The sequence below is a fragment of the Sorex fumeus genome, unplaced genomic scaffold, assembly GCF_029834395.1.
Source record: "Sorex fumeus unplaced genomic scaffold, SorFum_2.1 ptg000265l, whole genome shotgun sequence".
NCBI lineage: Eukaryota > Metazoa > Chordata > Mammalia > Eulipotyphla > Soricidae > Sorex > Sorex fumeus.
The window spans coordinates 8,673,638-8,691,982 of NW_026606322.1; the positions used below are offsets into that span (position 1 = coordinate 8,673,638).

An 18,345-nucleotide genomic window follows, 5' to 3' on the forward strand; every position below is an offset into this window, starting at 1 on the left:
CTACAATAATTAGCACTGTTAAATTCATACCTGTTAAATCATTAATAGGTATGAGCCAAGCAACTCTACAGCCAAGCCTTGCCTTTCTCAACGCTTCCTTCTCTCTCTGTCTCTCTCTCTCTCTCTCTCTGTCTCTGTCTCTCTCTCTCTCTCTCTCTCTCTCTCTCTCTCTCTCTCTCTCTCTCTCTGCTTTTTGGGTCACACCTGGCAATGCACAGGGTTACTCCTGGCTCTGCACTCAGGAATTACTCCTGGAGGTGCCTGGGGGCCCTATGGGATGCTGAGAATCAAACCCAGGGAATCAAACCCAGGTCAGCCATGTGCAAGGCAAACACCCGCCCTGCTATGCTATCTCCCTCCCCAGCCCCAAGGCTGCCTTCTCTTAAATCAACCTCCCCACAGCTTTAGAACACAACCACAAAACAGCAGCTATGTTCATTCCCAACTGAATTCTAACAGACACCAACCTTCTCCTAATCATTCCTAAGACTACTGTCCTCCCTGCCAATCCTCAGAAGTCTTCAGACCCACCTATAAACCTGGGTAAAGGTAAAAGTAGTCCCTGGTGCCTGCCACATGCAGGCCTTTGCCCAGTCTTCTCTGGCACAGACCTCTGTTCTCAGGGACCTACTCTTCTTTCGTTTCCATTCATTCTGCCTACATCAGGACCCCAAATGCCTAGGGACAATGTTGCAGTAAGAAATCATATTGCTATAATGAGGCCATCTTAATAAAGAACAAAAGCAAATAAACAATCTAGTGTGTTTTCATGTAATTTACATGTGTCAGAAAGATCAAATGTTACCCATAAGAAAGGATACATGTCAGTCTAAGAATTGGGTATTGTAATCAATCCCAAGATACATAAACCAGGGTTGCTAGTAGAAATAGCATCCGTTCTACGTGCACCATATCACTGAGAAAGGAACCACTTTCTCAAAAATTAAAAAGGTTTTAACAGTCAATACAACATCTTTCCGATCTACATTGACATTATAATACCAAATTCTCTGTTTATTGGTTAACTACTGCTATAATACAAATTGCAGTAAATTTAGCAGCTTATAACAATATCCATTATAAAAGTACTCACCTTGCAGATAGCTTTGCCAAAAGGAGCAGCGTGTTCCCTGAGTCTCAAGGCAATTGCATATCTACTCCACATCCTCCATGACCATGAACATGATTTCACTGTAGCAACAGTATTTATTTATTCTTTGGACTGATCAATTATGGGAATGGAGATCGTACCTAATGAAAAGGATGAGAAGCATTGTGTTTTTTTTTTTCAGGACTATCAAAGCTAGCATGCTGACAGAAAAAAAGAGAAAAAATCACCTTCTAGTGATTAGTTCCGAGCACACACTAATTTAGTTGAAGTCTCTGCTAGGGATTCACAAGGCAGAAATCAAAACGTTCTTCTGGAAGTAGGGATTCCATCCCCTCTTTCTTTGCTACACTGTCACTGTCACTGTCCTCCCATTGTTCATCCATTTGCTGGAGCGGGCCCAGTAACATTGTGAAACTTGTTGTTACTGTGTTTGGCACCTGATCCACCATGCTGCGGAATCATCCCTGTTCCACAGCTGCTGAATGTTTCATAGTGAACATGGCAAATTAGATGGGCAAGTTCCATAGAAAATAGCCCAAAAAGTTCAACTAGCACCTAACAGTTCAGTAAATACTCAGACAATGACCTCAGTACGCCATCATGAAATATATGTTGTAACAAGCAACATTAAGTAAATTAAGGGGAAGTCTTGGGGTTGGGTGAGAAACAGGGGGCAATGGAGAAGGGCAGGTCACAATGATGGTGGGATGGTATTGGGCCTTTGAATAGCTACAAGGACTGTGTTATAAACAACTTTGTAAATCATAGTGTTTTAAATAAAGTGTTTCAAACACTAAAAAAAATTAAGGAGCATCTTTCGGTTGAGAACTCCCTCAATAGTTTTTAACAGCCAAAACCAAGAACCACTGTTCACCAGTTGTTTCTTGGATTAGTTTATAATGTACGTGCTTTAACCATCATCTCTATCACAATAATTCTCTGGGTTCTACCTTTATCTTTGACCATCTTGGTGCATCCCCAACTCGTTTCAAAGATGTCTTACTGATAAGGAAATCAGACTTTCTGTGATCACCAGGCCTTCATGTCTCAGGTTCTATAAACTTAAATCACAGCTAAGAAAGATACTTAAATTCTTTCATCCCAAGAAAATTGCACTCATTCCAGTTAGAATCAAAATATTTTTATTTATATTTGATTTTATGATTTCAAGAAGACATTTGAAATTCACTCACCATGATAAATCTCTTTCCATTTCCTATTGAATTGCCACTTGCTTTTATATTTCCCACTTGACAGATTCCCAAGAACTTCACTCATCTTACTCAAAACAACTCTAAAAGAAGCCGCCTGAGAAACCTTTGTATAAAATAATGCATGTCATCTTAATTATTTTAAGGAAGCAAAGTGCAAATGTGCCTTTGGCTGTGAACACTCCCATCTTGCTTGCTTCAGAGCCAGCTTAATAAATAATAGTCTTTCTTTTAGATTCTGAGTATGTATTCACAATCAGGATGGCAGAGTACAAATTCTTGGGTTACTTCTTTGTCATCTCCAACAAGTAATTTATTTCTTGGGCCTTACTTTTCTCATATATATAGTAAGAATCATAAACGTACCTTTTCAAACAGCGAATTCTAAAGATTAAAAGAGTCAATGCAAATTAGACAGACGATTTATGGTAAGCATATTGAAGTTATGTCCGATATTTAAAATTCTTTTTTTTTTTTCAGATTAGGAATAATGCTACAAATTAAGACTTCCTTAGCTTAACTATCCAGAAACACTGACTGGCAGCAAATTTGATGGTGATTTAGCAGAGATTAAAGAACCAACTGGACTGCCTGGTTCTGATTCTAGCTCTACCATTTATTTCACTATGTTTACCCTTTCCTCACCAGCACTTCTCGGATATTGTAAGAATCTTTCTAAGTTGTTATGAGGATTAAATAAGTTGACATTTACAGAGAACTTAAAACAAGATTTGGCATACAATAAATACAATGTAAGTATTTAATTAGCTTTTTAAAGGTTATGTTAATTTAACCCTACATTTTATTAAGGATTAATACTATAATGAAGGATCTTAAATATTATTTTATATCAAATATCAATATTATTGATTCTGTAATAATTTTCATTTAAATGATTTATGCATTCAAATGTACTGTGAACATAGCAATTTGGGGTTATTTTCTTTCTTTTTTAAAATTTTTTTAAATTTAATCACAGTGGGTTATTTTCTTACAGGATAGTTTTTTATTACTTTTGGGGGGATTTAGGGACCATACCTGGCATTTCTCAGAGCTTACTCCTGGCTCTGCACTCGGGGATCACTCTGGGCAGACTCAGAGGACAGTATGGGGTGCCAGGAATCAAAACGGAGTTAGCCACATACAGGCAAGTTTAGTTAAGAAAACTGGAACTTCTTATATAGTCTGCATCTTTATTGTGAGAATTAGATTTTAAAAAAATTGGATCTTTATATTTATATATATATATATAAAAATAAAAATATAAAGATTTTTATTTTTATATATAGCCACCACCATGCTGAGACCACTCTCCGCACACATGAAGGTACTGGCAGAGGGACAAAGCCACGCGGGTTCCTGGGCCGAGATCTCCAAGCCTACTCGAATTGGAGTCGAGCATCCTCCACCCAGATCCTCCAAATTCCAGTAGGCGGGGGTCACACCCACCACCTGGCCCCCTGGCACCGTGTAATCCCATCAGCGGCCAAGACTCAGAGACTATAAAATCCAGCTCCCGGAACCGCGCGGCTGCATTCGCGGCCGCGCGACATCTTATCAGGACATCTTTTTATGATATTTTATTATCTCATTCCTACTTTGGACAAACTTGCAGGCTATCGAGTATAGCCTGCCCACAGGGCAGAGTCTGGCAAACTCCCCGTGGCGCACCAAATATGCCAAATACCAGTAACAATGATGGGTCTCTTCTCCTAAAGAGCCTTTAATATAATCTCAGGGCTAGGATGAAAGAGACGTTACTGGGGCCTGCTCGAGGCAATCGACGAATATTTATATTTGTTAATATAGTTTTCTCAAGGGCTGGAGCCATAGCATAGCGGATAGGGTATTTGCCTTACAAGCCGCCAACATGGCCGACCCGAGTTCCATTCCTCCGCCCCTCTCGGAGAGCCCGGCAAGCTACCAAGAGTATCTCGCCCGCACGGCAGAGCCTGGCAAGCTCCCCGTGACGTATTTGATATGCCAGACACAGTACAACAAGTCTCACAATGGAGACATTACTGGGCCCTCTCGAGCAAATTGATGAACAACGGGAGTACACTGACAGTGACAGTTTTCTCAAGCCAACAAGTTGAAATGTATCTTTTTAACATTAAAACTATAAAAAGTGAGAGAGCAGAGAGATAGTACAGGGAGTTTATCTTGCATGTAAATGAACCTGGTTTCATCCCTGTCACTCATATGGTCCCTGAGCACAGAGCCAGGAGTAATCCCTGAGCACTATTGGTTGCAGCACCCAAACCAAACAGTTATTCAAAAATGACTTTCTATAATATAAATACACGTGTAGACATATTTTTCTAATAACTTTTTTGTTGTTTTTATTTGGGGCCACACCCAGCAAGGCTCAGGAGTTACTTCTGGCTCTGTACCCAGGAATTACTCCTTGTGGTGCTCATGGGTCCATATGGGATGCCAGAGATCCAAATCAGGTCAGCCCCATGGAAGAAAAGCTTCCTATCCCCTGTACTATCTCTCCAGTCCCTGAAAATAACTTCTGGTGGAACTAAAATGCCCTCTGTATCTTAAATTGAAATATCTAATTTTTCCCAATTAAAATGTCCTTAATAATTTCTTCTTGAGAGTATGGGAAGCCACTTCCATCAGCGCTCCCAGAAGGTGCTGGAGCATCAAAGTGGGAGACACTCTAGCACTTTGAGCTATCTCCCCAGTTCAAACAATTTCCTTTTTTGTTGTTGCTTTGTTTTGTTTTTGCTTTTTGGGTTACACCCAGTAATGCTCAACGCTCACACCTGGTGGTGCTCACGGGACCATATGGGATACCGGGGATCGAACCCGGGTTGGCCGCATGCAAGGCAAATGCCCTTCCCGCTGTACTATTGCTCTGACCCTTGAATAATTTCTTAGCATAGTTTGTGAGTTGCTGTTATTTTTCTTCCTCTAGCATCCATAATGAGAAAGAATCCGGAATTCCAACCTCCATCAACAATCGAGAATCAAGGATGCTGTCTTATTTGCAAAGGCATTGAAAATCAGATGGGCTGGACACGTAATGCGATTTGGAGATGACCACTGGACTAAAGCCATTACCGACTGGATACCACTGGATGTCAAAAGATCGCGTGCCCGCCCACCTACGAGATGGTCAGACTTCTTTGTCAAGACCCTGAACGATCTCGGTTTGATGCTCTTCGTGTTCCTAGAACAAGCAGACGCCATTGGGCTGCACTAGCACGGGACAGGGATGAATGGAGATGTTACTGGCGCCCACTCGAGCAAATTGATGCGTAAAGGGATGTCAGGTGATCAAGTGATCAAGCATCCATAATTATCCTCAAGTCAAATTCTCTAGTTTCTTTTTCCTTTTCTTTTTAATTCTATTTTTTCTTGTATTGCTATGCTTCTGCAAACCAAAACATATTTTTTGTCTACTCTGTCACTGTCACTGTCACTGTCCTCCAGTTGTTCACTGATTTTCTCAAGCGGGCCCAGTAACGTCTCCACTGTGACAATTGTTACTGTGTTTAGCATATCGAATACATCACAGGTAGCTTGCCAGGCCCTTCCATGCAGGCGAGATACTCTTGGTAGCTTGCCAGGCTCTCCGAGAGGGACGGAGGAGTGGAACTCGGGTGAGCCATGTTGACTGCTTGTAAGGCAAACATCCTACCGCTGTGCTATTGCTCCAATAATGCTATTTTATGAGACTGGAACATTAGCACAACAGGTAGGCCATTTGCCTTGCGTGCGGCTGACCCAGATTCGATTCCAAGCATCCCATATGGTCACCTGAGCACCACCAGCAGTAATTCCTGAGTGCAGAGCCAGGAGTAACCCTTGTGCATCGCCAGGTGTGACCCAAAAGGCCAAAAAAAATGTTATTTTCTATGTCTAGTTTGCACATAAATTTTCTTAGTACTTCCACTCTCTTTATTTCCAGCACAGTATTTTTGTTTTGTATATTTGTAGTATATGACATCAATTGTACCATCACTCAGTGACTAAGAAAACCGCAAAGTTTGGTTACAGTTTTCAAAATATCATTATTAATTCGTCTTCTAAAATGAGGAGCACTTTGCCTCACTTATGAGATTATTTTCTTGGAGCTCTAGCACTTTGCAGTTGCTAATTTAGTTTTAAGTTCTGGCACATGAACCCATGGGAGCATCTCCGTGCCAGCCTCTGGGAAGGGCCAGTCTCTGACAATTTAAATTCCTTTAACTCAGGTACATTGACTGACCAGGAATCTGCCCCTTCTGTCTCCTTCTGTCCAAGAAGAGCCGCAGCTCAAGGGACCATAGGTAGACCTCTGCGAGTTTCTCTGCACCCTTTTCTGTCCCACATACAACCTCTGAGATCTGCCAGCCACTGCTAATTCCTCTAATCAGGTGCACTGACCGCACCAGGTAACCTCTACCTCTTCCCAACTCTGCCAGAAAAAAAAAAAGGCAGCCCCAGTCTCCAGGGACTGCACAGACACCCACTATCACACTGATAGTAAGGTATCTGACTATTGTACTTTACCCACTTCACACACTTGGTGGGCAAGTGGGAACCACAAGGTCTTATTTCGGTGCAAGAATATCCTCATAAAAGTCTTGGAAACCAAAAGAGAGGAGCTAGATCAACACTTGTCTGTCCAATGCAAAACCTTTACAAGGTAATAGAAATACTCCAAATAACAGAAGCATAAACAGTAGCCTGTTCGTGTAAAGCAGTGAATTAGATCAGTATTCACATAACCAGGAACGTAAAGTACGACTGTAAGCATCCACAAAAGCCTAATAACAATATAAAAAAAAAAACCAAAGAATTTAGCTGCATTAGAAGATAGTGACAAAAACGCAAGCTAGTCCCCACAATTCATAAGTGTGGTTGAGATGATCTCAAATCAACACTCCATGCAACAGCTATGGAAATTAAGCAATCATGGAAGAGAAATTCAATCATCTCAAAGAATTGATTCAAAATATGAAATAATTCATACAAATTGAATTGATTGAGCTGAAGAATATAACAGCAAGCTACAGCAACAGAGTTCTAAATGCAAAGAGAAGAATGATATCAGCAAGCTTGAGGATAAAATGCAACCCAACAACAGCAATGAAGTGTCAAAACAAAAGAGGAGTAAAAGAATGGAACAGAATTGAAGACACTTAATAGTAAGATGAATAATCTAATAGAAATCCAAAAATAGACGAAAAGAAAGAGGAAGAATTTATGTAAGCAACAAGAGTTTCGAGCTTCTACAATCTCTAGAGAAAGACTTCTGCATAGATTCAAGAGAGCCTAAGAATATCAAACAAGGGGCTGGAGTGATAGTACAGCGGGTAGGGTGTTTGCTTTGCACACGGCCAACCCAGGTTTGATTCCCAGCATCCCATACAGTACCTGAGCACTGCTAGGAGTAATTCCTGAGTGCATGAGCCAAGAGTAACCCCTGTGTATCACCCGGTGTGACTCAAAAAGCATATATATATATATATATATATATATATATATATATACACACATATCATCACGGTCATCATGGTCCTCCCGTTGTTCATCAATTTGCTCAAGCGGGCCCAGTAATGTCTCCATCATGAGACTTGTTGTTACTGTGATTGGCATATCAACTACCTCACGGGTAGCTTGCCAGGCTCTGCTGTGCAGGCAAATTACTCTCGGTAGCTTGCTGGGCTCTCCAAGAGGGGCGGAGGAATCGAACTCAGGTCGGCTATGTTGGCTGCGTGCAAGGCAAACGCCCTACCCGCTGTGCTATTGCTCAAACAAAATAGATTCAAACAGAATAGTTCCAAGACACACAATAATCAAGATGACAATAGAGAGACAGGGCGGGGTAGAAGGGAGGGAGAGGAAGATAGACGACTTAAAGCACCAAGAGCCAAGAAAACTCTCAAATCCATAAGGAAAATAACATAAGCAAAATAAGATAAGAATCACAATCGATCTCCTATATGAACCTGCAAAAGCAGGAAAACTTGGAATGACATAACTAAAGTACCAATAAAAAAAACCTTTCAATCTAGAGTGTACTACCCTGCAAATCTGTCATTTAAATTTGAGGGCGGAATTAAAATCATTTTCATACAAACAAGAGCTGGCAACGTTTGCTATAACTAAACCAACTCAGTAAGAATTATTGAAAGACTGTCTATAAAAATCAAATAGCCAACTGCAAAAACAGCTACAGCCCACACACAAAATAATGGCAACACAGGCTTTTCTATCAATAATATCTCTTAAAGTCTATCAAGGAGAAAGTAAAAAGATTCCTAGAAACTAATGATAATGAAGAAACAATCTATCAGAATCCATGAGACACAGAAAGAGCTGAAGTAAAGAGGAAACTAGTAAAAATACAGGTCTACATTAAGAAAGAAGAAAAAGCTCAAATTAATCACCTAAACAGATGCGTTAAGAACCTGGAAAAGAAGCAATTAATGCCAAAACTTGTAAAATGAAGACAATAATAAAGCTAGAGCATTAATTAATGATATAGAAACCAAGAAACCAACAGAGGGAGCTGGGTCTTTGAAAGAATAAACAAGTGAGACAAACAAGTGGAAAGTTAGACAAACATTAGAGGTAAGGGGGGGAAAGCCCAAATAGATAGGATCAGCGATGAAAAGAGAGAAATTATAACTGATCCCTCAGAAAATCAGGATCTCACGAGAGTTTAGCATAAACAACTCTACTGTGTTAAGCTGGAGAGCCTAAAATAAGTGAACATATTCTTAGAATTATGTAGCCATTCAGTTTTCACTTATCTTCACATATGACATGCAGGCCTCCAACTATATTGCAGATAACTCTCCAAGGTTCAGCTGCTGCACTCTAAAATACATTCCTGTAGTTTCCCTGATCCCATGCTTTCTGATGGCTGCTTCTAGATGAGAAATTCTAAATATTCCTCAGCCAGCAGGAATATTTAGAATGATCCCTTCCTAAGGTATATTGAATATCTCTGCAGATCAGTTGTGGCTCTGAAACACCTCTAGGTAGGCCATACCTAGCTGCTTTATAGCCTAGAATTCATTTTAGCACCCGATGTCCTTCCCTTTCACTTTCACTTAGGGTTAAACTTGTATTTGGTATTCCTCCTTTTATAGCTCTCTCATCATTTCATCACACCTGCAGTTTTTCAAGTTAGGTACATTTAAATAGTAATCGTTTCTTGTCCTCTTGGTCTTAGCAGAAACAAAACACATTGACATATACAATGAATATAACATAATATAAAGTAGCTATATATATATATATATATATATTTTTAAAAATCTCTGTCCTGAGACTTAGATGTTAGTTTAGGACTAGGGAGTGCAATAAGGCTCTAATAGTGTGTGCTACAAAGTTGCTTCATGAATGAAAAGGGCCATGGGTATGACTCATCAGGAAGCACTTATCTTATTGTCTTGCACATGAGAAGATCTGAGTTCAATTGCTGGCACTGCCACCAAAAACAAACCAAAAAAAATGGGTGAATTAAAAGATGTTTACTCAAGGGCCTAGAACTGATCATAAGGCCTTATATTTCATACTTAGGGAGTTTGGGTTTTATTTTCAAAACCAAGTATGGTAGGGGAACATAGAAGTTTGTATCAGGAAAATAAAATTTAAAAATATGAATAAACATATGAAATAATAAATATATGAAAAAATAAAAATGCATATATACACTACCATGTTTATGTGTTTGTACATATATAGATATAAACATGTATAGTATACTTATATAGTCTGTACTTGTATAAATATATAGTATATAACTATACATAGTATATAAGTATACATATATAGTATATACTTGATAACATGGATACAAATGAGATATACTGAAAGTATATCCATATATAAACATACGCTTGATATGTCTAGATCTAAATATAATGAAGGGCTGGAGCGATAGCACAGCGGTAGGGCGTTCGCCTTACAAGCGGCCAACATGGCCGACCCGAGTTCGATTCCTCCGCCCCTCTCGGAGAGCCCGGCAAGCTACCGAGAGTATTCGATATGCCAGACACAGTAACAACAAAGTCTCCAATGGAGGCGTTACTGGGCCCGCTCGAGCAAATCGACGATCAACGGGAGGGCCTTTACCTTTACCTTTACCCAGGAGAAAACCAAAAAATGACATTGGCTTACTTAGGTCATTAGTCCAAAATTCAATAAACCCAACCATATTCTAAATATGCCTCTTTCTTTTGGGTACAGCATATGAATATCCATGGAATATCATGAAAAATGGCTATCTTTACTCGCTCTCACATCATCATTTTTTACTAATTTTAGAAATAATTTAATGAGACTTGGTTAGCTAGAAACAGAATTCCAGTTCCATGAACTCGAGGTGAGAAAATTCCAAATACAGGGTGCTAATAATCAACAAGACCAAATATTTGGATTATTCTTAAAATTCATTTTAGCAGTAATATTTTATTTATGAGTATCATATACATGATACATAAACACAAAACTTAAAACATAAAATAACTGAAAAAAAAAAGAACTGGTTCCACTCTAGTTAAGGGATTCCTATCTTGTCTGTAAATCAGCACTCTTTTTTTACACATTTGACAGTATAATTTCTATCTCCATTATAACTGTGCCACTTGTGACAAGCCAACAGGTAAATCTTAATCTGGGGGTGTACTAATAAAGTCATATGAGACCTTTATATCCTTGATGTCCTACCTCTCTGGCAGAACATAGGTTCAATCCTGAAACACAGCAGCATTCATACATATCGTCATTCTCTCATTCTTTCTCAGACCTCAGGAATGTGTCCCAACCTGTGTAAACTTTGCTCAGGCACTCGACTATCAATCAGAGAAAAAGAAAATAAAAGCATTGTCAGACTAGCTGAACTGAAACAAGTGGAATTAAGTTGGCCAAGAGGCTTATACTGATATTCAGAATTTCCACTTAAGAAAATTGTTCACCATATGACAAATCTCTGGATTATAGCTGTATTTATCATCGGGAAAATAATTTAGTTGCAGTTAGGGAAATCTAGTTTGTAACAAATAGGTAAAGTCTAGTCCCCAGGGGAAAAGATTAACAGGAAAAAAAACAAATAAGCTATCAGAGTAACTGGTAAATGAGATAGAGGTTAAGCCAAGGCTATAGACCCAGCAGGAAGCTGGACTGCACACCAGAAAGGAAACACAAACCTTGATGCCTAGAGGAATTACATATGTTGAGCATTACTGGGCAGTTTGCCCCTCACTGCTAAACCAGGTGGCAAAGGGCTTTGTCCAGAACACTCAAACTCAGATTCCACAAGCTATTCGTAGACCTTCCTTATCCATTTACAAATCTGGACAATTAAACTTTGGTTTCCATTAGTTCAGGTAGTTGCAGAACTGAGCCGAGGAAGAAGATTTGCACCTTTGATAGACTGGGAGAGAAAGAAGCAAGTAGCAAACAAATGCAAAAGAATTAGAAGATATTTACTTTGTTAGAGAACACTAATGTAGGTACATTTTTTGGTAGAATGTTCAGAACATTTATCTGTGGCAGAGGTGTGCTGAGTAACTTAAGGGGAAAAAAAACAGAGCAGGAGTTGATAGTACAGTGAGTAGGATATTTGCTTTGCAAGTGGCCAACCTGGGTTTGATTCCCAGCATCTCATATGGTCCACAAGCACCACCAGGAGTAATTCCTCAGTGCAGAGCCAGGAGAACCCCTGAGCATCGCTGGGTGTGACCCAAAAAGCAAAAGAAAAGAAAAGAAATCAATTAAAAAGGAAAAAACAACCTCTGCTCTTTGTTTATTCTTCTGTTCTTAAATGTGCTACATCCTTTTTGTTAAATTCTAAGATTTTTCCAGTCTTAAATCTTTAATATGAGGGATGCTTATGAATATTTTGTGTTTCCCTCTCCTGAGCACAGGCTTAAAAATAAATGACAAGCAACTCATATGGTCAATTGATATATTTCAAGGTGCTCAGGAAATGTGCACAAGCTATATATAGTAACCCTCTTGGTTATATCAGGTTGCTGTAACAAAACACCGTGAAGGGCATCTTAAACATAAATATTTCTTACTCCCAGTTCTGAAGGCAGATTCAGCTGTGGTAAAGGTCGGCTCTCTAGCTTTCAGGCTCACAGATGGTGGTCTCCTCACTGTTCCCACAGATGGTAGATACCAGAGAGAGAACAACCTCTAGAGTCTCTTCTTACAAGCGCTTATAAAGACTCAATTCTCACGACTTAATTTACTTCCCAACACTATCACAATCGGAGTTCTTTGTTAAACTTACAAATTTCAGGGGAACAGGGAGATGGTGATAGGGAAGATATAAGTATTCAATCCTTGACAATAACAGAAATATTCATTTGCCATAGTATCTCTCCACTATGCTTCCTCTGGTTGAGAAACAAGGAGATATTCAAATGACAGTTAACCTATTCTTAATGTTAATATTACTTTAAGTTTTTTGAGGAGGTCTTCGAACTTCAAAATTGGAGATATCTTTATGTGTGAATATTTTCTCGGAAAACTCGGCAAGCTACCAAGAGTACCAAGAGTATCCCACCCATACTGCAGAACCTGGCAAGCTACCCATGGCATATTCGATATGCCAAGGACAGTAACAATAATGCTCTCATCCCCCTGACCCTGAAAGAGCTTCCAGTATGGCAGCACTGGGAAAGACATGTAAGGAGAGGCTGCTAAAATCTCAGGGCTGGGACAAATGGAGACCTTACTGGCGCCCACTCTGGTAAATCGATGAATAATGGAATGACAGTGATACAGTGATTAGTGGTTAGTAGTATGAGCTGGTAGCAGTAATTACTGAGAGCCTGTCTGATTTCTGTGACCAAGTCCCTGCTTCCTACTACAGTTTAGAGACTGTTTTTGTCATGTTTATTGTGCCTAATTGATTGTTTTCTTTCATTGTTTATTCAAGTACTACTGACATCTGGGCTGGAGCGATAGCACAGGGCTGGAGCGATAGCACAGCGGGTAGGGCGTTCGCCTTACACGCGGCCAACATGGCCGACCCGAGTTCGATTCCTCCGCCCCTCTCGGAGAGCCCGGCAAGCTACGGAGAGTATTCGATATGCCAGACACAGTAACAACAAAGTCTCCAATGGAGACGTTACTGGGCCCGCTCGAGCAAATCGACGATCAACGGGAGGACCTTTACCTTTACCTTTACTGACATCTATTCTGTTACAGATATATTCTAGGTAAAAGGGATTAAAGCAATAAGGAAATAAAGTCCCAGTTCCTTGTTTTCCGCCGTTGTTGCGAGACTATCAGAGAAAGTAGTATGACTGGAATCATATTTGGAAAGGAGAAGATCAAAATGAATTAAGAGAGGTTTAGTTCCTCCACAACCCAACCATTGCCACACTCAAGGCTGTTCCCCACATGCTCAGGCCGAGCCTCACACATGAGTGAAGTCCGACAAAACCCAGGTACTGTGGAACTTTGTGACCTTGGATTCAATGGGACTGGAAGCAGAGATCCTCTGCCCATTTATCCCCAGTCTCTAGCCACCCAGGGATGACGCCCATAAACCACCTCCTGTTGGCACCAGATAATCCACACATCGGCCACCATCCAGATCACACAGCTTTTTCTCCCAGAAGGGAGTAACATGACGCCCGCCTTTCCCCACTCGCTCAGGCCGAGCCACGCGTAGGAATGAACATATTCCTGGACCACATGACCACAAATAAGACACTCCCTACCCATTCTCCATAAGTATCACAACACTTTTGATGGGGTTCAAATAGTAGGCAATAAATAATAGAGGGAAATATATACATAGATACATGCTCATATATACATAGTTTCAGATATATATAGGAACACTCACATCACTCAACCTTTAACAACATGTTAGTGATATTCTAAAGAATGTCTTAATGGTCCCTGCAAAATAGAACAATCTTCACACTGTCTCCTCTATGGATACCTTTTTGTAGCATTTTCAGCAGTTTTCCATAACAGACAATACAAAATATACCATTTTGGTTGTGCTTTGGGACAGGGATTGGGGCTTGGGATGGAAACATCCCAAATTTGGTGGTGGGAAGGTGTAAGGGTGGTGGGATTGATGTTTGAATATTAACTGTAATCATATATGGTGAACCACCTTTTTAAATAAAAAAAATTTTTTTAAAAGAGTGGTGTAGTTGGGACTGTAGTTAAGACATCCTGAAAAGGCATTCTAGATCAGGGTAAGAAGTTTGGGTTTTATACTTAGCAGTATGGGAAGTTATTAGTCAGTTTTTAGCATGTGAGAAATATTATCTAGTTTACGTTGTCAAAGAATTATTCTGGCACCCTGGGAAAAAACGTTTAGAGCCTATGAAGCAGTTCCACATTGAGATGATAGTGGTTTAGACTATAAGATGGCACTTGGTTAGAACCTGGTTAGTTTCTACCACACTTTAAAGACAGAACTAATAGAATGTGCTGAACAATTGCATGCAGAAAGGGAAAAAGGAATCACAAATGATTCCTGGGTGTTTATCTGTGCAACAGCATAAATGATGTATACTTTGCTACATAAATATTAAGCTTTGGAGGTTCAATTTTGAATTTTGGATATGTTAAGTTTACAATGTCTATTAAATATTCGAATGGAGGTAGGAAATAGGAAGTTGTATAGAGTCTGCAAGATAGGGAAAGATTATGCCTACGTGAAACATTTGGGAATCACAAATAGTGATTTGTGTAAACTTTTGTTTTTTGGCTTTTTGGGTCACATCTGACCATGCTCAGGGTTACTCCTAGCTCTGCAATCAGGAATTACTCCTGTCAGTGCTTAGGGGACCATATGGAAAGCCAGAGATTGAACCTGGGTCAGTCGCATATAAAGCAAATGCCCTACCCACTGTACTCACTCCAGCTCCTTCATTAAACTTTTTAAGAAACACTTTTATTATTATGTATGCTCTGGGGGAGAAGAATATATAGCATATTTATTTTCAGTGCAAATCTGAGCACAGATCCTATATTAGTGGCATCTTATTGTTATAGACATGAAAGCTGTCCTTCAATAGTTCAAGCAAAAGAAGGAATTTTACTGAAAGAAATATTTTGGTTTTCTTACAAAATGAGAAAATTAACAGCTCAAAGTCTCATCTCAAGAAGGAGTGAAGCAGCCAAGATCTCGCCAGAGTCACAGTCATATGCAGTTAATAACATTGAACTCCAGTGATTAAGTTCACTAGAGTTATAGCAATGTCCTTTAAAGTCATATCCTTCCCTTCTCTCATCTGTTCAACAAAAGGATTGAAATAAATCCATGTCAGCCAAAGGACCAGGTCATCAGCTAATTTGAAACGTAAACTTCAGGTCATACTATTCTATACTATCGGAATTTTCAAGTTAATGAGTGCCCCAAGGATGGAGCCTTAGTACAGTGGGTAAGGTGTTTTGCCTTGCACATGGCCGACGGGGGTTCAATTCTGAGAATCCCATATGCCCCCCCCCCCAAGCACTTCCAGGAGTAATTCCTGAGTACAAAACTAGGAGTGATCTCTGTGTATCGCCTGGTGTGACCCCTCCCTGCCAAAAAAAAAAGCAAAAATAAATAAACAAAAATAAAATTTTTTTTTAAAAAGAAGAGCCCAAGTGACTCACATGCAAACTGGGCAGATGTTTTCATATATCAGTTACATTAAGTATGGTTCTTTGGATTTCTACCCATAAAACTTTATTTTGAGGGTCGGAGCATTGGCCTCAAGCACACCCCAGCCACGTGGGCACCCTTGCAGGACTCTGAGGCCCCGGACCTGCTCCGGGAACTGCTTCACTTCAGCCTCGTCAACCTAAAGCTGAACCCAGGCTCCCAGCAGCCAGCCAGGCACCCCAGAGGTCGGAGGAGACAGAGGCCATAAAGGGGAATGGCCTAGAGGTATCCGGCCCCGTTGGGCTTTGAGGGAGGACAGACCTTGTTTTACATTCGAATCCCCAAGCCGGAGCACCAGCCTTTGAGTCTCAGTGGGCAGCAGTACCGCGTTGACCTGGCCGGGCTGATTCCACGCAGCCTATTGACTTCACCCAGCTGGTGAACTGCAGAGGCAAGTGACCATCCAGCTGTCCAAGAGGGATTACTGAGTCCAGCTGGTAGAAAAGGGCACTGACACCTCCAAGGCCAAGGTCAATATTGAGGTACAGTTGGCTTCAGAGCTCACCATTGCCACAGTGAAGAAGATGGGGGAGGGTGCCATCACCACAGCCCTCTACCCCCGGAGTCTGGAGATTTTTTTTTGGCTTTACCTCTTGCGTCTTTAATGTGATGGGTTGTTTGTTTTTTGTTTTTTTGTTTTTATTTTTGTTTTTGAGAATCACAATAAGGCACAGTTGCAGACCTACAAATTTTTGTGATTACAGTTTCAATCAAACAATGTTCAAGTACCCATTCCTCCACAAGTGCCCTTTTTCCACCACCAGTGTTCCTTAGTACCTATATTGCAAACCATAGCACCCAAAAGGAGTCTGGAGATTCTGTGCAAGCCTATTCCCAAACGGATGCTTCCCTCCAAAGCCCTGGGTCCGTATTTACACTGTTGGGATCGGGAGTTCCCTGGCCCTGGGAGGCGCGGAGAGACCAGATAGACACAATTCCTGCAGGAGTAAAAACGGGGTTTATTTAGACCAGCATGCTGGGGCTCCGCAGCATACCCCGAAAACGGGCAGTGGCTGAGAGCCCCGAACTTCTTCAAAGGGGATCTTATATAGGCCTTCACTGGCCGTTACAGCAAAGCCCGCGCATTTCATAGCCAATAGATTTGTAACAACATATACTTTCTTAACCAATCCATTTAAAAGTACCTCACTCCTTAGCCTATAGATTCAAAGATCAGCATTTACGTATATCGATTGTCAGCACAAGCAAGGTTATAGCTGGAATCATTAAGCCTTAGGTAATCTCCCTTGACCATCCTCGTTTTGTGTTACCCAAGTCTGCAGGGTGCTTTAGTGAGACAATACATTCCAGGAAAGGGCAATTTCCCCCAACCACCAGCATCCTGAGTTAGCCTTTACCCAAATCTGCAGGGTGCTTTACTGAGACAATACATTTCAGGGACAGTAAATACACCTGAATCTTGTAGAAAGAAGTTATGCCCTGTTCACTTTGCAAGTCCCCTCTCCCCCAGGTGCAAAGCAGCCAAGCAGTTTTACAGAAAGCAATGTTGCAAGTTAGCTAAAGTACACAAAAATTTGATGCCCTAATATGGATTCTTTCATTCCCCACTTCTTTTCATGAGCATCTCTAATCCTAGAGATCGTGGGGGGGTCGGGGCCTAATTCAAGGACCCGTGGTTAAGAGTAGCTTCCCTCAGTGGGTAGAGTCCGGTATTGTTGCCCCGAATTAGGAGGATCTTCAAGACTCAAACCAATTCTCCCAGGCTTCTCCGACGTCGTTCAAGGCCTTCCCGTAGCTTGGCTATAGAGTCTCTGACAACCTCAGTGTGGTCTGCGTAGAAACAGCATCCCTCCACCAGATGAGAGCAAAGCCCTCTGTTCTTGAGGAACAACAGGTCGAAGGTCGAGTACTCTCAGGTTTTGGGAGACTATCTCGAACAGGGATGTGAGCGATTTCTCGATGAGGTCTTAAAAAGAGTTAAAGCAACAGAAACCAAAGCAACATAATGCCATACCCATCTCTATCATTAAAACAATGAAAAGGATTAACTCTACAAACAGGTTTGGTTGATAATATAACTTCCTGTGTTCAGATTTTTCTAATGGTCACAGAAACACCAAGCCATTCTCTGGCTTTCTCAGTACAGACTGGAAAAGCTTCTGCCCATATACTGAAGCTATCAATGAGAACCAACATATATTTATACCTTGAACATATGAACATTTGATCATTTGTATAAGGTCAAGCTGCCGATTCACCTCTAAGTTCCTTGATGCTGAACAGGTGTTAGGAGAGGAGGCTCAGGATTTCCACTAGGTTCATTAATGGCACAGAAAGCACAGTTCTGAATTACTTCTATCTTACTTGCTGTTCAGTTCCTCCCCATGGAAGATGGTTCTCACTAGTGTTAAAACATAACC

The 18,345-nt window shown here is 40.7% G+C and overlaps 1 pseudogene; it reads left to right on the forward strand.

Moving 5' to 3' along the window:
* Window positions 1-18,345, forward strand: part of LOC130018435 (39S ribosomal protein L15, mitochondrial-like) — a 56,546-nt pseudogene that overhangs the window by 31,704 nt on the left and 6,497 nt on the right.